The sequence below is a fragment of the Schistocerca serialis genome, chromosome 2 (assembly GCF_023864345.2).
Source record: "Schistocerca serialis cubense isolate TAMUIC-IGC-003099 chromosome 2, iqSchSeri2.2, whole genome shotgun sequence".
Classification (NCBI taxonomy): domain Eukaryota; kingdom Metazoa; phylum Arthropoda; class Insecta; order Orthoptera; family Acrididae; genus Schistocerca; species Schistocerca serialis.
Window position 1 is genome coordinate 173623590 of NC_064639.1, and position 22024 is coordinate 173645613.

Consider the following 22024-nt stretch of genomic DNA (forward strand, 5'->3'; position numbering starts at 1 on the left):
GTTCTAAGTTCTAGGCGACTGATGACCTTAGAAGTTAAGTCGCATAGTGCTCAGAGCCATTTGAACCATTTTTTTGATGACCTGAGATGTTAAGTCCCATAGTACACAGAGCCATTTGAACCATTTTGAACTATTAATAGAGACGTCCAGTTGAGCAGCTAGGTGTTCGATTGTGATCCGTCGACCACCTGGAATGAAACCTGGAATGAGAGTGTCGGCACTTTTCTATATTAGAGCAATCACAGCAGTGCGTGGCTGACCGTCACGCGGGAGACACGCGATGATAGGAGGCGCCTCGCCCGACGACCCACCGTGCTTTTGTTCAGTGCGAGGTGTCCGTAGACATTCTGCAGGCGCATATGAATATTTGCGATGGTCTGGTTTTCCGTCAAAGATAACTCAATAATAGCCCCCTGCTTGGAAACCGCTTCCGTTAGAGACGCAATTCTGAAGGCTACGTGTAGGCTACCGTCTATGGGATCTTCATGAAACTATAGGTGCTCAAGCGGGAATATTCTACAATGTCCCACAAAAAATTCCGCATTTTTTGCAACCTAAACTGGCCGAGAAAAAAAGCGTTGCATTATTTATTGAACGTCCCTCGTATTCACGAGAGTTAATCACAAAATTTTAATTATCACCTCAAAAATGAAGTTACCTAACTAATTTTTGTTAGTTTGCAGACCCAATTCAGACTGAAATCCCCGCGCCACGGTATCGTAGCATCCCGCTAGAGCACCGAGAACAACATGACTAGTTGGTAAAATCGTGTGGAAATTGGTTCCTTGCAGTGGCGCAGGAGAACGGCGGAAGTGGAATGTGGCTGGGGATTTTCTAAGCGTAGACTCTTAATCAAACGCAGATTACTTTTATTAAACAATGCGAACAACGTAATTAATAAGAGCACTTGCATGAGAAGGCAGGAACTAGCGCTCAGTTTATCAAACGACCTCGATATCTAGTACAGTAAAATAATTCATACATACTATAAAAATGGAACTACATAAATGTGTATGCATGTTCCCCAAGTCCTTCTGAATCACTGGGTCAATTACAGTCAGACTTCTTACGTACACCACAAACTGTCTCAAAAGAATCACTTTTGGGAGAAGAGCCTACCAAAGGTGAAAAAGCAGTGGAGCCCATTACGCGCAAATACCAATATTTTATTCGCCCAGTATTTCAGAATGAGAGCATTTAGTGACTTGCAAGAAGCATTACACATCATTTCAAACTATTACGAAACTTTTTCTCGCTGTCAACCCTCACAAAATATCGAATATTACATTTTCACTGTTCATGTTTCACTAAACTGCCGCATGAGGATATGACTTATTACTTTACTTCTGTACTTTTCATTCTTTCTCAACACACTGGACAGACCGTATTGACATACGCCGCTGAATGTACCTGGAACAATATGTCATTTTACGATAGTTCAGGAGATATGACTTCAAATACTGAGATGCATGAAAACCTGCTGCATCATGCGTGACCTTTTAATTTATTACTTCTTTGCTACTAAATCTGTTCACAACATATTTCGCAGACAGTAGCCACATATACTACTGGATGTATGGGGAGATAAACACCGAGAGGGGATGAGGAGCAGCTTGACATGGAGACGGGGAGGAGGAAATAGACAGAGGGAGGGGAAGCAGCAAATGGCCAAAGAGAGGGGAAGCAGGAAATCGATGGGGGAGGGGGGGGGGACGAGCAGATGGACAGAGGGAGAGGAGGAGATAGATAGCTAGAAGGGAAGGAGGAGGTGGACAGAGAGAGGAACAGCTGTAGATGTACAGAGAGAGAGGAGGAAGAGAGAGAGAGAGAGAGACTCATAGAAGATTGGAATAAATATCCAGCCAGTACTCTATAAAACCCACGCCGCATGGGAACGACCAACTTTACAAAAGGGGCAAAAATAAATAAAAAAATACAGAATCCGAAAGCTTCAACTTAATACATTGCGAACTTCCAGCATGCTAGAGTAGCTTGGGTCAGCAGCTTTTATTAATTAGCAGAACGGAAAACCAGTCCAAGCCGCACTTTTTTATACTTTTTATTCATTCGACAACTACTTTCGGGCCGAGACCCATTTTCAAATCATCGTGACAAAGTCGAAAATGGCATTTCCAAAGACGTCAACAATGTGCAGTGAACATTTACAATGCATAAAGTTGACATAAAAGTTTTCTGGGTATAGTACCGCGTCATAATGTAAAACTACTGCTGCTGGAGAACTTCAAATGGCAAGGAAAATACTACGAGCAGACAGACGGCGTAGCAATGGGGTCTCCCCTGTCTCCGCAGGCAGCCGACATATTCATGGAAGCCTTTGAAGCAACGGCCCTCGGTTCAGCTCCTTTACGCCCACCACGTTTCTGGTTCGGATACGTGTACGTCATGTTGGGTATATGGCCTCATGGTGAAACGGAGCTACACAAGTTCCACGAATATTTGAACAATATGCACGGGAAGATACAGTTCACGCTGGAAGTAGAAAAGAATGATGCTATCTCATTTCTAGACGTCGAAGTGTACAGGAGAACGGAGGGCACACTGGGGCACAGAGTATATCGTAAGCCTACAAATACAGACAGGTATCTGCACGCCCAATCCTACCACCACCCAGCGTAGAAGAATTCTGTCATCCATTCTTTGGCAATCCGAGCGCAGCGTCTAAGTGATGCTCAAAACATCACACCTGAGCTTAAAAGGTTACGCACGACGTTTCTAGCCAACGGCTGTAGACGAACACAAGCAAGAAAGATAAGCAAGAAAAGACAAACTGCAGCCAACAGTGCGCTTACCTTATATGAAAAACGTTACTGACCGAATAGGTAAACACCTTCGCCGCGTTGGGTTGCAGCCTGTTTTCTATAGTGGTTGTAGGATCCAGGACGTGCTAGGCTCCACTAAGGACAAGGTGGATTCATTACACACTGCAGGCGTTTACAAGGTGGAATGCGAATGTGGAGAGGCATACATCGGCGAGACTGGTAGGCCAATAGCAACGCCCATTCGGGAACACGAGCGTTACATTAGTCTAGGGCAACACAACAAATCCGCAGTGGGAGAACACCAGCAAGACTGCGGAAAAGGAATAACATTCAGCGAAGCCTGTGTGTTGGCCAAGCAGCCAATTATGACGAAACGCAAAATCAGAGAGGCCATCGAAATACTCAAACACCCCAACAACATGAACAGGGAGGATGGACTCAGGCTTGCCCCATCTTGGCTGCCAGCAATCAGAGCCCAATAGACCGCACTGTCAACACGAGGCACGAGCACTACCGGCGAGTAACTGCCGCCGCGCGGCCGACGTCCAGCTGTTGGTAAGCAGCGGCAAACTTCTCATTCGACGGTGACCTCCAATCATGGTACATAACACAAGAGCCAATAGACAACAGAGGTCACGTTCTCCCTCCACCGCAATAACCTGTTAAAATAAAGTTCCCTCTCCTTCTTCCTTAAGTGACCAATGAAACTAACTACGTTTTTAAAATTGTGACGTACTGGCATGCGCAGTGAACACTAACAACAAAATATAAAGGACACTGCATAGCTAGAACGCACCATTAGACCCAGAAGAAGCCCGCTGCAATCGTGGCCGAAACGTTGATTTTCCTCCAGCAGCAGTAGTTTTTACATTATGACGCGGTACCAAACCCAGAAAACTTTCATGTCGACTGACTCTGGCCGCGGAAGCCTACGCAATTATAAATGCACAGTTATCTGCATGCACTGTAAATCTTCACTGCACATTCTTGACATCTTCGGAAGCGTCATTTTCGAGATTGTTATTATGATTGAAAATGGGTCCCGGACCGAAGCTAGTCATCGAACGAATAAAAAGTAAAAAAAAAAAAAATAAAAAATTGCAACTTGGACTGGGTTTTCCTTCTATTGATTAATACACAGATATAAATATTTCGCTCCATTAGATAGAAACGTAGCATGAATTATCACACTAAATATTAACACGCATATAAATAGAACACACGGATACCTAATCAAGGACCTAGTTCCAGAAAATAACCATAAAATGCATCCCACACGAGCCAATACCTTAAGAAAACATCAGACAGACGACAGAATGACCTACAGTAATACACTGACCACACGTACATCCTGTAGCAAAGACACAAAGAAAAGCAACCTCAGTAACAAGCAAACATAGCCGTAAAATGCAGTTCAGTCTTATAAACCACTGCTCTATAAGATCGAGGCCTAAAAGCGACCTCATCGCGTTTCATCAGTGTAAACCTTTTTTTACTTAAATATGTTAGCACAGGCTCAATTCGCTGCCTTCCACTTGTCGTAATGGAGACTTTACTTGAACTAGCACTCTGTCGCTTCCACCTGCACCGTGTCCCTTGGACTTTCAGAGGAAAACATCGTCCGTTGCTCCAATCGGAACGATGCTTCGCGTTGAAAAAGCGCATCCACAGCCTTGGCCATCCATGAGTGCAAATGCCATGTTGATGTGCCGTGCTTCTAGCTGCTGCTCTCGAGCTTCACCATGTTGGCCGTTTCTACTTTGGCTGGCCAGTTGCTGCTGCCTCTGCTCAACCGCGACTGTCTTTCGCCGATGGTGAGAGCAGCCACGCGCCCTCCTTCTATGCAGAAACGCGCTGACACTGGCACACTCTGGATCACATCCGCCCATACAAGCTCGGGCGTCATATCACGCATGGCCCTGACGAGGCACCGGAAACTTGGCAACCGCTGTGCATGGCAGCTCGGCGGCGGCTCCACGTTGAAGGTGCTGCTTTGGTCTTATACGCCATACTCCAATCCGCTCTCCCTGGCTGCATGCCACCTCTCGCCTCACCGTGGCGTGGCACTTGCCAGTTCCCGCCACGAACATAGCTGGCGTGAGTTGCTGGGCTGGCAACAATAGATACGCCGTGAATCTCCTAAATCACGACTCACTACCTTTGAGGGCGAACAACAATCCATGCTGAAGTTGTTTATTTTCTTCCCGTCTGTCATCACAGAACTGTCCTCGTCCTATCGATTTTCGGTCATTGGTGACCATCTTCAGATCTGGTTAAAACACATCCTAATGTAATGAAGCAAAATACCGATCGTTCAATTTGTGAAATTCATGCTAGTGTGGTGAAAGCTTGTGGCAACAATGCACCATCATACGACACAATGGTTAGCTGGCGCAGGCGCATCTCTTGAGGTGAAGTAAGTGTAAACGACGGGAAAGTGACTGACCAAGGACTTGTCGAATCCGTGACACACAAAATCGCTGCTGCATAGCCTTCCAAAGGCGAACCAAAACGCCGTTAAACCACTGGTCATCATGTTTTGGCTCATCAGTCTTTGTTGTGCGCTGTGCCGTATGTGAGAGACTACTGTGGAAATCTGCATAACATGTACATGGTAGTTATAAATTAGTTATGAAGAAATAGCCTTTAGTTGTGAAAAGGGCAAATAACTTACAGAAATGTTTGATACAGCATTGGATGCAGTATATCTTCAAGTTTTATTCTCACGTGACCCTGCGAGGCCCCTACGTTTTCGCTAGGTGGGAATGAGTTGTTCCAACAGCCATCATGGAGTCGTATAATGGTGCAGAGCGTGTACAGTGTTAGTCATCCATTGTATGCTTTCACGGTCGGCGTCTTTTTCAATTGAAACTACTGGGCTGGGTGGCCGTGGCCGATGTGTAAAACTGCAACCTGACGTTTCGTCTCTAGTCCGTAACTTTTAACTGAAGGAGTTCACAGTATTGTTCATGGTTCCATAAATCCATGGGAGACAGTTCAGAACTAAATGTTGTAAGCCACCAGCTTAAAGACAAGCTGTTATTAATTGGTACAGTTGTTTCACCGAAACTGGCTGTGGACACACATAGGACACCGGATTAGGGAAGACCAGCAGTTGAACAAGTCCGGCATTCTTGCATTCGTAGTTCCGGTAAATCAGTGAGACGTGTCAGATTAGAATTGAGTATGCCTAGTGTTACAGTGTGGAAGGTATTAAGGAAACGCCTGCCATTCAAAACCTATAAAGTGGCACTGTTGCAAGCTTTAAAAGAAACCCGAGCTGATTTTTATGCAGAAATGTTAAAGAAAATGCAGACTGAAGAAGATTTTCTTAATAAAATTGTGTTGTGCGACGAGTTCTTTTTTCATACTTGCGGTAAAGTGAATCGACATATTGTTCAAGTATGAGATGAACAGAAACCACGCCACGTCGTCGAAGATGCAAGGTACTTTCTAGGGTTCTGCTCTGTAAGGTGTGGCCGAGTGGTTCTAGGCGCTTCAGTCCGGAACCGCGCTGCTGCTACGGTCGCAGGTCCGAGTCCTGCCTCTGGCATGGGTGTGTGTGATGATCTTAGGTTAGTTAGGTTGAAGTAGTTCTAAGTCTAGGGGACTGATGACCTCAGATGTTACGTCCCATAGTGCTTAGAGCCATTTCAATTTTTTGAATTTTACAGCTTCCCCTTCGTATTGTTCGTTTTGGGTCACTGCACTGTACTATCGGTACAAGCTGTGGACAATTTTTCGCTCGCTGTGTGTTATTCGGACTACATCCAGAATTTCAAAGAATGTATTCCAGGCAACATTGCCAGAATCATGCACTAAATTTACAGATTGACCTTACTTTCTTTAACCTAATTCCTAAGAAAGGCGTAGGATCAGTATTGCCTCATGTAGTCCTTCATCTCTCTGGAATTCCGACTGATACTTTACGAGATGAGCTTCCACCTCTCTTTCCATTCCCCTGTGTACAATAAGTGACAATTTTTTGCACACATGACTTACTAAATCGACGGTTCTGTAAAATTCATATCCTGCTCTAGAATTAGAATCGCTACATTCTTCTGAAAGTGTGGACCATCTTTGAAGAGATGCTGCGGCGCACTGTCCCCACGACCTTCTGAGAATGTCTTGCACGACTTGCTTGATCGTGGCGTCGGCCAGTGTATCTCAAAAATATGACACCGAATTTCAACCGGAGGTATGGTCTGTATGTTGCAAAAAATTTCCACACAAGTTGTCTCCCGCTCGGCGAGAGAAAGAATAAGTGTCGTCATTTCCAGTTGCTGCAAAAACGATACTGCGTGTCCTCAGGAAGTGCCAGCTGCCGAGTATGACAGTCACATCCTGCCTCTGCTCGCGTGCTGTCTTGAGAAATCTATTCCGGCGATGCTCCTCATAGTCGTCGTGTAATATCACTTGAAAGACACTAACTTATTTTCTGCATTAGACTGACACATGCTTCTCCAAATAAAATAACATCTCTGCTTCTTATGATTTTTAGAAATTGCTAGGAGATTCGTGTCTATATCTATAAGATAAAACTGGAAACTCCATGGGATACTGCCCATACAGATTTTTCTATTTTATCTTTTAGTCTAGCGACTGGTTTAATGCTGCTCTGCAACTTCTCATTTCTTTTCATCTCTACGTTGCCGTTACAACTAAATCCCCTATAATCTACATACTTGGTGTATTCTGTCTGCCTGCTTAGCTGAGTGGTAACGTGTTTACCAACTATGCTGCTGGCCCGGGTTCTATTCCCACCCTGGTTGGAGATTTCCTCCGCTCATGGACTATGCTGTCGTCCTCCTCATCGTCATCATATCGTCATCACCGACGCGCAAGTCGCCCATGTGGCTTCGCCTAAAATAAGACTTAATAACACCTACAACCCGGTATCCGAACTTCCCCGGATGGGGCCTCCCGGCCATCAATGGCCTTAAAACGAACTTCTGTTCGTTGGCCTTTCATTTCTGACACTGCACAATCGGTTTTTTGTGTATTTTAGTTTCCATCCGCAGCTCCTAGCGCCAGCTTGGTTTCTTCCTCTGCTCTTTTTAATACCTCTTTATTTCGTATCTTCGATTTGTTTGTAAATCATATTCTGTGTTAAATACGCTGTCCGTGCAATTCATCTGACTAAAAGAGCTATGTCGTCTGCGAAACTTAAACACTATCTGCTGCTGTAGTAAATCCTCTTCAGAAATTTTGTTTCAGTTTTAATATTGCTTCTTTGACGTATAAGCACAGCCTTGTCTTGTACCTTCCTTAAAACGAACTTCTCTTCGTTGGCCTTTCACTTCTGACACTGAACACACACACACACACACACACACACACACACACACCGAGAGAGAGAGAGAGAGAGAGAGAGAGAGAGAGAGAGAGATGGGGTGGGGTGGGGTGGGTTGGGATGGGGTGGAAAGGGGGGACGATATCGTTCTGCGTTGGCTGTCGAGCAGTTTCGCAGAACCGACGTCATTTACATAGGGACGGAGCATTAAAGGCGGTAGACGCTGCGTGATAGACTACACCAATTTATTTATGCCTTCTACGTGTATTTTAGACGGTGACGTAGCTGAAAACAGATGATCTTCTGATTAGATGTGTTCCGTTTGAATTATGTCTAGGTCATTACCTCAAAGGAAGAGGCTGTACGCGGGAGAAGACTTAAATATACGGTTATGTATGAAGTAACAGGTCTCGCCAAGGTGGTCTGTTTTCTGGTTAACATGACAACGCTAACAAATGTACTCATTCTTAAGGGGACTGCACTAAGCTCTGTACCTAGTTTCTGCTTGTGTGTTGAGTCCTGAGCTAGTAGCGTGTTTGAATGCTGGGCTAATAATAAATTGAGATTTACGGCTTCTTTTGATAATGACGCAAAATACTTTCCGTTAGTCATTACATGTGTCTTTGTCAGCAAAAGAACTAGATCATGCTTTTAACTTTATTTTCTGCACAAATCGTCAAACTCCAAGTTCAAACCAACAACCAAGCTTAGATAGCTCCGATAGAAAACCCCACGGTCATAATCCTACTTGGAAATATTTCTAAAAAGTGCCTCTACAGGTTTCTGTACGTAAATTCCACTTATTGAGATTTAGTGGTATGGAACATGTTGGTGATCAACGAAATAGTCGAATGTTAAGACGTCTTGCATAACGCAATTCGTCGTTGCGTGCATGTGATACATATAAAGAGAGAGGAAAGAAACTCACAGTACGTGTGCCATCCTAATATATTGAATATTCCGAAACTGAAACCATGGTTGCTCTCAATCATTTTGAGATACGTTGGAACATGAGCCGTATTTTTATCAAGGATATATGGCTTTCGAAAGGACCCTTCTAGTGATTTGGGGAAACCATGGAAGACCTAAATTATGAAGTTCAAACGGGTATTTGAATCTCACTTTACCTGAATACATGACCAGTGTCTTATCTTTGTGCTAATTCTGTCCGTGGTTTTCTTATAGCTAGGTCTGTATCTGAAAGTGATTTTAGGCAAAGTAGTCGGACGCTGCTTGCTCATAAAGTGCGCCTGCGACATCGCTGAGAGGCAACCCGCCTGCCTGCCCTGTCTTGCGAGTCACCGATGAAAGGCGTACTACCCGCAAACTCTGTAAAATTACGACCACCTATACAAGGAAATTTCCTATTCCAAAGTTTATACTCTCTCTGAGTAAAATAAAAAATAAAAAAACATCTTATTTGTAAAACGATTTGAAAACATACATACATTGCAGAAACAACATGCTGCCTTGCACCTTGTTTATTAGCACTTACGAGGGTACATTATGGACAGCTCTGCTCTTTCCGAGTTTGTGCATCCTTAGAGGATTTGAAAGTCACTGCTACGATATTAGTTTCATAAGGCAGTAAGATGCGAATAAGGAAAATCTTTAAAAAAATAGGCTCTTACGAATAGATTTCCGAAGACTTTTAAGTATAAAAAGTTCGTAACTCGTTTAAAAACACGAGTGCTCTCTTTTTTTTAAAGGACGTCGATTAACACCATAGAGAAAAATGCGATGAAGCTTCGCGCAGTGTCTCTAGTATGCCCTATATCGCATGACGTCGCGAGCGTATAAAGAGCACGTAAAGATGCCCAGAACAATAGTCTCTGGGGAAGTGTGAAGCGTGTGCTGTCATTCGATTTCTTCTTACTTAGGAATTGTGGCCGATTTCATGCAGCCGAAGTAACGTAGCTGCCACGCGTCACAGCAAAGAGCGGCTGTGTGGCAAGAACTTTGAAACAGAACTTACAGCCGTTCGTAATGGAGGCAGTCAGGTAAGGAAGTGAATGTCAACTGATGATCTTGTTCAGAGAGTGGGACAGACTATTCGAGAAAATCATCTACGAAGGTTAATTCCAGCACAAGCGAAGACGAATGCGGTCATAAAGCATCGTCCTTCGTCATGACGGTGCCCGGCCGCACATTCAGCTGCTATAAAGACGTTCCTTCAGCGTTTTGGATGTGAAGTGTTTGACCACCCACCCTACAGGCCGAACGTGGCTCTCTCTAATTTTCATCTCTTTCCTTACATGGACCGGTGACTGTGAGGGCAGCATTTTCGCACATACAACGAACAGCGACCAGTGCAGAGAATTGGCGGAAAGCATAGGCGACTGCCTTCTATGGCGATGATGTTGGAAAGATGGTACCACGTATCGACAAATATCTAAGTCGGAGTGGCGACTATATTCAGAAATTACTGGAACGTGTAACTACATGTCCGAAATAAAATATTTTTGATTTTCACTGTGGTCTCCATTACGGTAACTTGAACAAAAAATAGTCTCACTAAGTGTAGCGTAGCAGCCTTATGATGTACAGTTACTGGCTCAAGCCTCGAAACTACCAGCAACAATTATTTTTTTAAAATTTAATTTGAGCACTTTACTTTCTAACATTTAGAAATGTAATTAAAAGCATCGAAATATAATTTTAAATAAAAATTACATATTTTTAACTACAGGTAATATGAGATTAAAAGAAAATTTGATGCGGACATGCGACTATTAAATGAAAAATATATTTACATCAATAATACCGTTCATTCTCTCAAAAAAGTATTATCTTTTCTGTGTGACGTTTTGTATTTTTCCACCAATTTATAAGGTTCTATGAATAATGACGTATTAATGTAAGTAATTTTTAAAGATAGAAATGTCAATTGATAAAAATATGATAAAATGTTACTTAAATAAAATTTCTATATCGTGATAAATGTGGAATGTAAATAAAAGAAAACTGTTGCGTCTGATGACATAAGAACTAGTGTCTATTACGATCGAAAGGTTTCTACGCTGTTTACTCAGATACCAAAACTTACAAATGTTTTATAATTCAGAGCTCGGAAATTTTCAGGTTTTGAAAAGCGATTTTTTTCGACTTAATTTGAGAATTGTATCGTACTGCTTTAGAAAATTCGTGTTCGGGCACTGAGCATCCAACCCCACGACTGTGAAGAAGAACTAAGAATAACTTTTGTAAGTGGGCTGTTTAGGTTTTTATGTTGGTTCAAATGGTTCAAATGGCTCTGAGCACTATGGGACTTAACTGCTGTGGTCATCAGTCCCCTAGAACTTAGAACTACTTAAACCTAAGTAACCTAAGGACATCACACACATCCATGCCCGAGGCAGGATTCGAACCTGCGACCGTAGCGGTTTTATGTTGGTGACGTCACGTAGCGCTCTGTATGAAAATCACACTGGCTGTGCTGTATGCAGTCTGTGGCTGGTTGGCATTGTTGGAATATTCGCTGTTGTCGTATTGGGCAGTTGGATGTGAACAGCGCGTAGCGTTGCGCAGTTCGAGGTGAGCCGTCAGCAGTGTGGATGTAGGGATAGAGATGGCAGAGTTTTGAGAGCGGACGATCTGGACGTGTGTCCATCAGAAAGAGTAAATTTATAATATTGGATATCATGAACTGATATATATACGATGACTTTTGAACATTATTAAGGTAAATACATTGTTTGTTCTCTATCAAAATCTTTCATTTGCTAACTATGCCTATCAGTAGTTAGTGCCTTCAGTAGTTAGAATCTTTTATTCTGCTGGCAGTATTTGCGCACGCTGTATTGCTGTAGTACGAGTAACGTAGATTTTTGTGAGGCAAGTGATTCATGAAAGGTATAGGTTATTGTTAGAAACGGCCATTCTTTTGTAGAGATTATAGAAAGTCAGACTGCGTTGTGCTAAAAACGTGTGTCACTTTAGTGATGATCAGAATAAGTAAAGAGAGTAATGTCTGAGTACGTTCAGTTTTGCTCAGCTGTTTGAAAAACAAAAAACGTAGAGGTTTTCCAGCACTGTCATTTATAAAAATTTTCTAAGGGGATGTTTCACTTTGAAGAAAAATTAAGAATAACTTCGAAGAGAAACTAAAAATAGCTACGAAAAAAGCTACGGAGAAGAAAACCTATGAATAACTACGGAGCTCCTTCTACTAAGGACACATTCCGATGTCTAGGTTTTTGACTACGGACTATAGAATGTGAATAAGGATGCGCGAGCAAGAACCAAAACGTCGTTGATGGGATTCAGAGACGTCACTGGTATTCTTTGTGATAGGAAGATGCCTATCCACCTAACTCAAAGATATAACGCACAGTGGCAGACCGGTTGACTATGTGGTACCACGTGTTGGCCCACACCCAGAGGTGCTGGGCACTTACTACATGTCATGGAAATGCGGATACTGAGTATATTGTTGGGCATCTCCCTGATCGGCCCAATCAACAATGCATTGACTCGACAACTAGCTGGAGTGGCTCCAGTCAATGAAAAGATGCAAGCATGGAAATTCCGGTGGTATGAATACATCATACGGGCGCCTCATACTTCAGCCATCAGTTTAGCATTTAATCTGTCGAAGGGCAGAGGCAACGTGGAAGCTGGACACTATAAATGCAGATGTAAGATGAAGAATCCTCAATCCGTATGAAACGTCAGACCGTAAGAAATGGGATGCATTGACCCAAAAAGTGCACCCCGCTCCAATGGCACGGCGCTAAGAAGAAGAAGAACTATGAAAAAAACTAAGAATAAGTATGGCCCCTCTCAGTACTATTTCCCTCTCTTTTCCTAGCGATCCGTCATACTGCGTCCGCTGTTTTCGTGATTTGGTAAATTTATATTATTTTGGAATTGTGATCTGATGCTTTTGGCATCGCCACAGTCAACATTTGATCCAAGGGAGGGAAATCCTATGTAGTATCCGCCTGTGACTCGTGTAAACTTTTTTCTATGCATTGTCATATTTTAACTATTGGTGTATCGTGTTTTCTGAGCCGAAGCCCACTACGTGCTAAAAAGTGCGTGAAAATTCATCTAAAAACCATGCTGAAGATGACCGGTGTACTAAACTAGCGATCGTTACTCTGTGATGAGAGTTCGATCAAGGTCTGGGTCACCTTCCTGTCTCACAAGCTAGGCCGCTGCACGTTAATCAATACGAACAAGTTTGTTGCTGTATGTGCATAACGGGCACTATCAAGGAAGCCACACGGCAGTCGGTATTTGCGATTTTTTTATATTTGTAGTACATTAAGTTCAGAACCCAAATATGAATCACTAAAACCAATTCAATGCAGCTGTCAAATATTCTCGAGAAATTCGACATTGAAGTTTTTCGGACCAACTTTAAAACTATACAGTTAGATCGGCCTTTCAACAGGCAGTACGGTGCTGTGCAATAATTGCGGCGTGTCATGTCGGCGACCTGCGTTCGATTCCCGGCTGTGGAAAATTTTGAAACAAAGCTACCTTTCTTCGTGCATTTCCGTGAAGAGAGAAATGCATCAATATGGAAAAAAATCGATGCTTTTCTGTAACTGGAACAACCTTATTAACAGCCTTTCGTAAAAGATTGGTAATTAAGTGTTCCTGTTTGCAATGAAAACTGGATCTTTGTGTGTGATACGTGATGAAATACGTTTATGTGCATTTTTCATAAAAATATCAATTAGGTGTATCTTAATTAGCATATATTTGACGAATTTTATATTTGTATTGAACTGAACGAAAAAAAAGAAAAAGTAATGACCGAAACGAGACTCGAACCAGCGATTACCAGTCTCGAGCGATAGCGATTTTTTTCAGACTGCATGCATTTTGTTTTTTTGCGAAAATGTTCGTAGAAGCATCATAAACTTGTATCGACAATGAATCGAACCCAGACCGACCACTTGGCAAACTATGGCTCTACCACAGAGCCACACTGCCTATTGAAAAAACGACCTTACATTAGAGTACTAAAAAAACTCGGAAAGCTTCAGAATTTCGAAGTCAGTTTTCTCAATAGTTTTTAGGAGTTACATCTTACTGCTCTGCGTGATTGATATTTGAGTTCCAAACTTCATATTCCATTAATATGAAAAACTACAGAAAACTGTACGACGAGAACAGAAAGTATGTTACGGTTTTTTTTATATTACCGCTACCAGTCACAAACTTTATCAACTACTGCGTTACTTATTTATTTAGCGACATGCTTCGAGGGTTAAACCTCATCTTCGGGCTAAATGGCATTACAAAAACAGCTTTACAATAAGGTCATACTGATGTTACATAGTCTTTTTGTAGATGCTGTGGTCATCCTGTGGAAGAAGAGAAAACTTAGTAACAGGCTATGTCACTTTGGAAGTTGGACTGATGTTTGCACGAAAATGTTTTATAACAGTCACTCACTTTGTTCTTCTGGCGTGGCAGACTCGTTGTGTTGTGTTGCGTTGCGGTGTTTCCATTTCCGTGGCTCTCTCGGTCACTGCCCACAGTCACTACATGGCAGAAGCTTGTAAATATGGTCTCAAACAGTTCTGTAGTGCAGTGGACAAGATGGCGGTCGAAATACAGCTAGTTTCGATTTGACTATCGATTTGTCGATCTATGTGGTGGTCAGATGTTTACATGTCTTGTGCACATCCTGTTACCGCATTACAGATGTAGGTTGACGAAATACATTACAATTATTCGGCTTTGTACTGATGTTGCATGTCCTCCTGAGGGATATCGTGCCAAATTCTGTCCATTTGGTGCGCTACATCGTCAAAATTCCAGATCGTTTGGAGGGCCCTGTTCATAGAGCTCCAAACGGTCTCGATTGCGGAGTGATCCGGTGACCTTGCTAGCTAAGGTAGGGATTTACAATCACGAAGACAAGCAGTAGAAACACTAGCCGCCTATTATCTTGCTGAAATGTAAACCCAGGATGGCATGCCCTGAAAGACAACAAGACGCGGCTTAGAATATCGTCTGCGTACCGCTATACTGTAAGAGAGCCACGGATGACAACCAAAAGAGTCGTCCTATATAAAGAAATGGCACCCCAGACCGCCACTCCTGGTTTTCGCGCCATGCGGCGGGTGACAGTCACGTCGGTAGCTCGCCGCAGTTCTGGGCGTATAGAGACGTATCTTCGGCCTGAAATCTCGTTGACTTGAACTGTCTTCAGCGATGAATCCCGTTTCGAAATGAGCCCCGATTATCAGCGAATGAAATCCCCATGAAATACTGGCACTGTGGTGGCGACCTTAACTGCGTCCTCCATGACAAGGACCAAACCCTGAACTTTAACAAATACCCAGGTTTGTTGACCTTAGTATCTGATCTCCACTTTCATGCCGCATGGGATACTTTTTTGTTCCTGAGTCACCAGTCTTCTAACTGGTTTGATGTGGCCCGCTACGAATATCTGTCCCGTGTGAACCTTTTCGTCTCAAAGCACTTGAAACCTACGTCTTCAGTTATTTGCTGGATGTGTTCCAGTGCGTGTCTTCCTCTGCAGTTTTTACCCTCTATAGCTCCATGTAGTACCATGCAAGTTATTCCCTTATGTCTTGACAAATGTCGCATCATCCTGTCCCTTCCTCTTGTGAATGTTTTCCACATCTTCCTTTCCAGACAGATCCTGTGAAGGACCTTATTACCTAGTTGTTGATTGAAACCTGGTAGTCAAGGAAGGCAGGATTCGGTTACTATTGTGGACGGGGCCGTAATCAGTTACTACTGGTTGGCTTTACTTTTAATCACACACAATTTACTTAAAATCAACAACAAATTGAAATAATGGGAATAATCTAAGAACTGTTTCACGGGTGAAGACCTTGAAGGCCAAGAATGGCAATTATTAAAAAATTTTAACAAACATACATAAAATACAGACACAGCAAATAATGTTTTGAAAATAAGCCAATGTGGTCGCAATTAGAATTTTAAGGCAAGTAACCACAGTCACGGCTGAAGGCCTTTAACGTCAAGAATGGCAATTATCAAAAAATTTAACAACATACTATAAAACAGCAAAAATAATAACAAACGTTAATTCAAAAGGACAAGCAACTGATCACAAAACAGGTGAGACAAATGATGGTAACTTCGTAATACAACAATAAAATAAAAACACAATTAAAAAAACACAAGGGCCAGTCACAGACGTTGCTCCAGGGGTCGGCCTCTGAGTAGGTCAGGCCAAAAACACTTTCGTGAGCGATGAGAAAGGCAGCCAAGAATTACATTCACGCCCCAAGATGGTAACTCAGACCAGTGGCAGTCTAGCAAGTGACTAATGATAATCTTGATGAGGCTACTTGACGTCCAATAAACCAAATGAAAAGATGTAAAAATACGCCAAAGCCGGAACCGGCGGTCTGGATTCCGCCTGCAGAATACTGTGTTTAGACCGCCCGGAACAAGAAAGGAATCACTACCATCAATGTAGAAGAATCGCCAACCAACCTACAATCAAGAAAGCTGTCAAACGTCTCACCGCACAGCGGCGGCAAGGCGAGGAAACGTACACGGTCGTTACATACACTAACCCCCAGGGCAGGTAACTGGGGCGTTAGCGGCCACCAGGCAGGAAAATACCGCTGGTAGAACTTAACAATTGTAACAAGCTGAAAATAGTAAATAGTAATTGGAAGCCCAGCAAAGCTAATCAGATCCGCCTTCCCCAAGCACTCCACTCGCTGCTCTTTTCCTCGACGACACTTCGAGCAGCAACACGAACACAAGTCACTGGAGAATCGCGAGATTTCACAATGGTAGAGGTTTGTCTACTCGAATTGAAATGCACTCAAAACTTGCAGGATCCGGTTTCGACGAGGTCGTGCACCCTCGTGAACTCAGCCCTTAGATCTGGCAGTCGATGCGCGCCGCCAGCGGTCCCGGCGTGTTCTCGCTCTGCGCGGACCTGGCTCCTCCTGCGTCCCCAACCGAACTGCTCACTCACACAAGGAAGAACAACGACGTCACCCCAAGGATAGGGCCACAGTTACTACATATCCTCATTACCCCACTGCTGCCACTAGCGGACAGGCAGCGCTTGCGAAACCAAGTGGCGCCAGTCAACACAAGACGAAGACAAACAACCGAAACCGTGTCTACTAAACGATACAGTCTGACCTCCAGCAGAGGTTGGAAAGCTACAACAGTACCAACGCGAGCCGGAGCTCGGCTCACCAACACTCGCCTGTAGTACTCTGTTCCGGATCTTCCACCATCGCTGTTTCACTACCGTAAAATGCTAGGCTCCAAACGTTCATTCTCAGAAATTTCTTACTCAAAATAATACGTATGTTTGATGCTCGTAGAATTCTCTTGGCCAGGAATGCCCTTTTTTACCAGTGCTAGTCTGCTTTGTGTGTCCTCCTTGCAGCGTCCATAATGGGTTACTTTGTCGCCTAGGTACCAGATTTTCGTAACTTCGTCTGCTTCGTGAGTCCCAATACTGATGTTAAGTTTCTCGCTGTTGTCACTTCTGCTGCTTCTCATTAACGTCGTCTTCCTTCGATTTACTCTCAATTCATATTCTGCACTCGTTAGACTGTACATTCCATTCAACACATCCTGTAATTCATCTTCACTTTCACTAGGGACACCACTGTCATCAGCATATCTTATCATTGATATCCTTTCGCCTTGAATTTCAATCATTTCTTTTATTATCGTCGTTGCTTCTTTGATGTACACCATTTTTAATCTAAGCACTTCGTTCTTGGTCTTCAAGTGGCATTAATCCCTCGTGGTTTTTGTACATATTGTGCATTACCCGTCTTTCGCTATAGCTTACCCATATTTTTTCTGCACTAGTAGAAAAGTGAATTTTTCGCATTATGGACTCTGCAAAACGCCAGTAAAACCTGTATTTCAGTTACTGTGTTTTTTAGTCACTGACAACCGATAATTTACTGCTGTTAACTGGAGCTTTTATAAAACGTGGGGTTAAACTTCTGCCTGCAGCGTTCACACGTGGCAGAGGTAAACAGGAAGAAATTCGAGCAAATACAGTATGGAAAAGCACATAATTCGCAGTCGTGCAAGGAATCTGTGCTGTTGTATGACACATTTTTCTGCTGGTGAAGCAAAAAACAGTTTAACGGTAAAGTGTCAGTAATTTTCATGTTGTATGAACAGCAGGCATACAAACGTTTAACACTGCGTTTTATTGGTTTTGAAAGCGAAAAAATACCTTACTGCAGTGTGTAAACTTAACGCAAACACTTTTGAATACTACTCGTTGGAAAGGTTGACATAAAAGCAATTTTACGGAGGTGCGGACATGGAGAAAAAAAGGGCGCTGAATATCACATTCAGGGGTCTCTTCAGCGAACGTTGGGTTTACGGAAGTGTTTGTTGATTCATAGCGAGTAGACGACGAGGTAGCTTCTGCCAAGCGCCAAGTATTGTTTGCTTCCTGCGTCATGCAAAGCTTTCTCTATATGTGAAGGTTGACCGAGCGCTCGTGTTTCCTAGTTAAACAAGTCCATGTTTCGGTATTGTGTCAGCTACTGACGTCATATGACTGCAGCAGGCAGCCTTTACTGAATCGATATTTCATGTACTTCAGATATGGGGGTAATCTCAGCTGTTCTCTCGAAAGCATATGATAGACATGGTTATAAGCTGAGGTAATTAATTTTCGTTTCGAAAATTAAAAATATTTGTCATCTATCGTTTTCCTGATGAAGAATCACAAAAGGCTCCAAAACAGTCATCAATGTGCTTTATATGTCCGCAGCTCGTGGTCTCGCGGTAGCGTTCTCGCTTCCCGAGCACGGGGTCCCTGGTTCGATTCCCGGCGGGGTCAGGGATTTTCTCTGCCTCGTGATGACTGGGTGTTGTGTGATGTCCTTAGGTTGGTTAGGTTTAAGTAGTTCTAAGTTCTAGGGGGACTGATAACCATAGCTGTTAAGTCCCATAGTGCTCAGAGCCATTTGAACCAATGTGCTTTATGTACCTTATTTGTCAACGAGATACAGACCATCGTCGTCATTGTCGTCTTCATCGCAGCATCATCATCATCATCACCACCAGTGCTCCTCTCGTACCTTGTGCTCAAACCTTTTCATATGTTAACTCTCCATTCTCTGCTGTCTTCTAGCATCCTGTTCAGATACACATAATTTCCGTTTCCCTTGATTTTGTCTATCATCTTATGTATACGCCTTCCTCTCAAGCTCCTTCCACAAACTAGACCTTCCACAGCGTCTGTTAGCAAGCACTTCAGTCTCAACTAATCTCTCACCCAGTTCTCCCTCGTCCACTACTTATGACGTGCAGCAGTCTTCTCCTCTCACCACCCCCTACCAACACATTTTCGTTACTCACTGTTTCCCATCAGCTTATCCTTTCCGTTCTCCTCCCCAATGGCGAGAAATGAAAGTTATATGGAGGTTAAGAAGAAGCATTTTTTATGTAGCAACTTTGTCATGGATACATTGTTCGTCCGCTATGGGCCAAGATAATTTTGACCCTAGAGACGTTCGGAGACGCTATTCAAGCTGTGGTGGGATGAATATTGTTTAGAAGATGTTACTGGAAGTTTGATCCTTTTACAATTGGCATGACACGCTCAAAACACGCAGGTGTTCCAAGGAAAATGGCTGTATCTCCAGCCAAATGAATAACTGGTTCTTCTGGAGAGCCTACCGGTGGCTAGTACACCAAACGCTTCATCTCCACTCCTTACAACAGCTATAGAACGATATTCGTCACATACAATTTTTCTGAACACCGCTTCTAAACATCACTTCTCAGCAACAGCTATAGAACGATATTCGTCACATACAATTTTTTTGAACACCGCTTCTAAACATCACTAGATTAAAAACCTTCAAACCAAGAAACTATGCATCTCAAACATTTTTGTACACATAAAAATGTGTTTGCTTTTGCTTCTTCTAAATACTCTAAAATTTCGAGTAAGTAGATTTTTTAAACCGTATATACTGTTCGCGCAGATCAGGTTGACACTCGGCGCAATGACTGATGTCAGCGACCGTAAATGGAAAATGTTTTCACGGTGGCTCCTATCAGCCACTGCGCCAAGTGTCAACGTTGTTTTCCCGAACAATACAGTATGTCCTAGGAGAAATCGAAAATATTCAGTGGTATGACAGGAACGATCATTTGAAGTAAAACAGTATACTAAACATGGGATCTAAGATGTGTACCTCAACAGCTATGAGCTCTTCTTGATCTCCAACACTATGAAATGAATCTCTTCTATTGGAAGGTCTTTGCTTTCTGTATTTTTCACCGAGATAGTGTGGCCCAAAACAAGAAAAAAATGCCAAGCAGACGTGGGCTCAGAAGTGCATACCTTAAGAGCTGCGAGTGCTTCTACTTTTCGCTGCTGTGAAATACATCCCCTCAACTACATATGTTGGTACAGGATGAGTCAGGAGAAAGATAGTTGCTTTTAACGATGATAGTAGTGATGATTTTCAACAAAAAACTTCATATGAATGTGTGCTTTTTCTTAACCGTGCCAAACATACAGCTGTTTGAAAATCAGGGACGTCAGTCAGTCCGGATCGATGTCTTTCAAAATGTGTTACCAGAATACTTGGAGGCTATTCCTTTTAAAACACGACTGTCGGCATAACGGAGGTGGTTCAAATTGTTCAAATGGCTCTGAGCACTATGCGACTTAACTTCTGAGGTCATCAGTTGCCTAGATCTTATAACTAATTAAACCTAACTAACCTAAGGACATCACACACATCCATGCCCGAGGCAGGATTCGAACCCTTGACCATAGCGGTCGCTCGGTTCCAGACTGTAGCGCCTAGAACCGCACAGCCACTCCGGCCGGCATAACGGAGCTCCTGCACGTTTCACACGGCCTGTGAGTCAACACCTCACTGGAAAGTATCCTGGGCGTTGTATCCGACGCCTTGGAAACATTTCAAGACCACCGAGGTCACCCCATCTTACTCGATTAAATTACTGTTTGTGAGGTTGGCTTAAGAGCAAAGTCTACAAGCGCAAAGTAGACATAAAGGTGGAACTTCTCGCTCGTATTTTAGACGCGTGTGCACAAATAAAGGACCTTACGAACGATCTCAGATCAACTGATCAACTACGTAACAGCTGTCTACAAGAACTGCAATATGCATTGCAGTTTATGGTGGACTTTTTGAACATCTTTTGTGAGAAAATGTACACAATTAAGCAAAACATTAGATCACTATGGTTCATTCACAATCAACTGCATGTGTTCTGTTCCCCTTTGTTTTCATTAGTTTCCTCGGAAATACACTCCTGGAAATTGAAATAAGAACACCGTGAATTCATTGTCCCAGGAAGGGGAAACTTTATTGACACATTCCTGGGGTCAGATACATCACATGATCACACTGACAGAACCACAGGCACATAGACACAGGCAACAGAGCATGCACAATGTCGGCACTAGTACAGTGTATATCCACCTTTCGCAGCAATGCAGGCTGCTATTCTCCCATGGAGACGATCGTAGAGATGCTGGATGTAGTCCTGTGGAACGGCTTGCCATGCCATTTCCACCTGGCGCCTCAGTTGGACCAGCGTTCGTGCTGGACGTGCAGACCGCGTGAGACGACGCTTCATCCAGTCCCAAACATGCTCAATGGGGGACAGATCCGGTGATCTTGCTGGCCAGGGTAGTTGACTTACACCTTCTAGAGCACGTTGGGTGGCACGGGATACATGCGGACGTGCATTGTCCTGTTGGAACAGCAAGTTCCCTTGCCGGTCTAGGAATGGTAGAACGATGGGTTCGATGACGGTTTGGATGTACCGTGCACTATTCAGTGTCCCCTCGACGATCACCAGTGGTGTACGGCCAGTGTAGGAGATCGCTCCCTACACCATGATGCCGGGTGTTGGCCCTGTGTGCCTCGGTCGTATGCAGTCCTGATTGTGGCGCTCACCTGCACGGCGCCAAACACGCATACGACCATCA

At 43.3% G+C, this 22024-nt stretch overlaps 1 protein-coding gene across 3 annotated transcripts in view; it reads left to right on the forward strand.

Moving 5' to 3' along the window:
• The window catches only part of LOC126456884 (neutral ceramidase-like), a 511604-nt gene that overhangs the window by 243979 nt on the left and 245601 nt on the right, over nt 1-22024 (forward strand). The gene's annotated exons all lie outside the window — the stretch shown is intronic.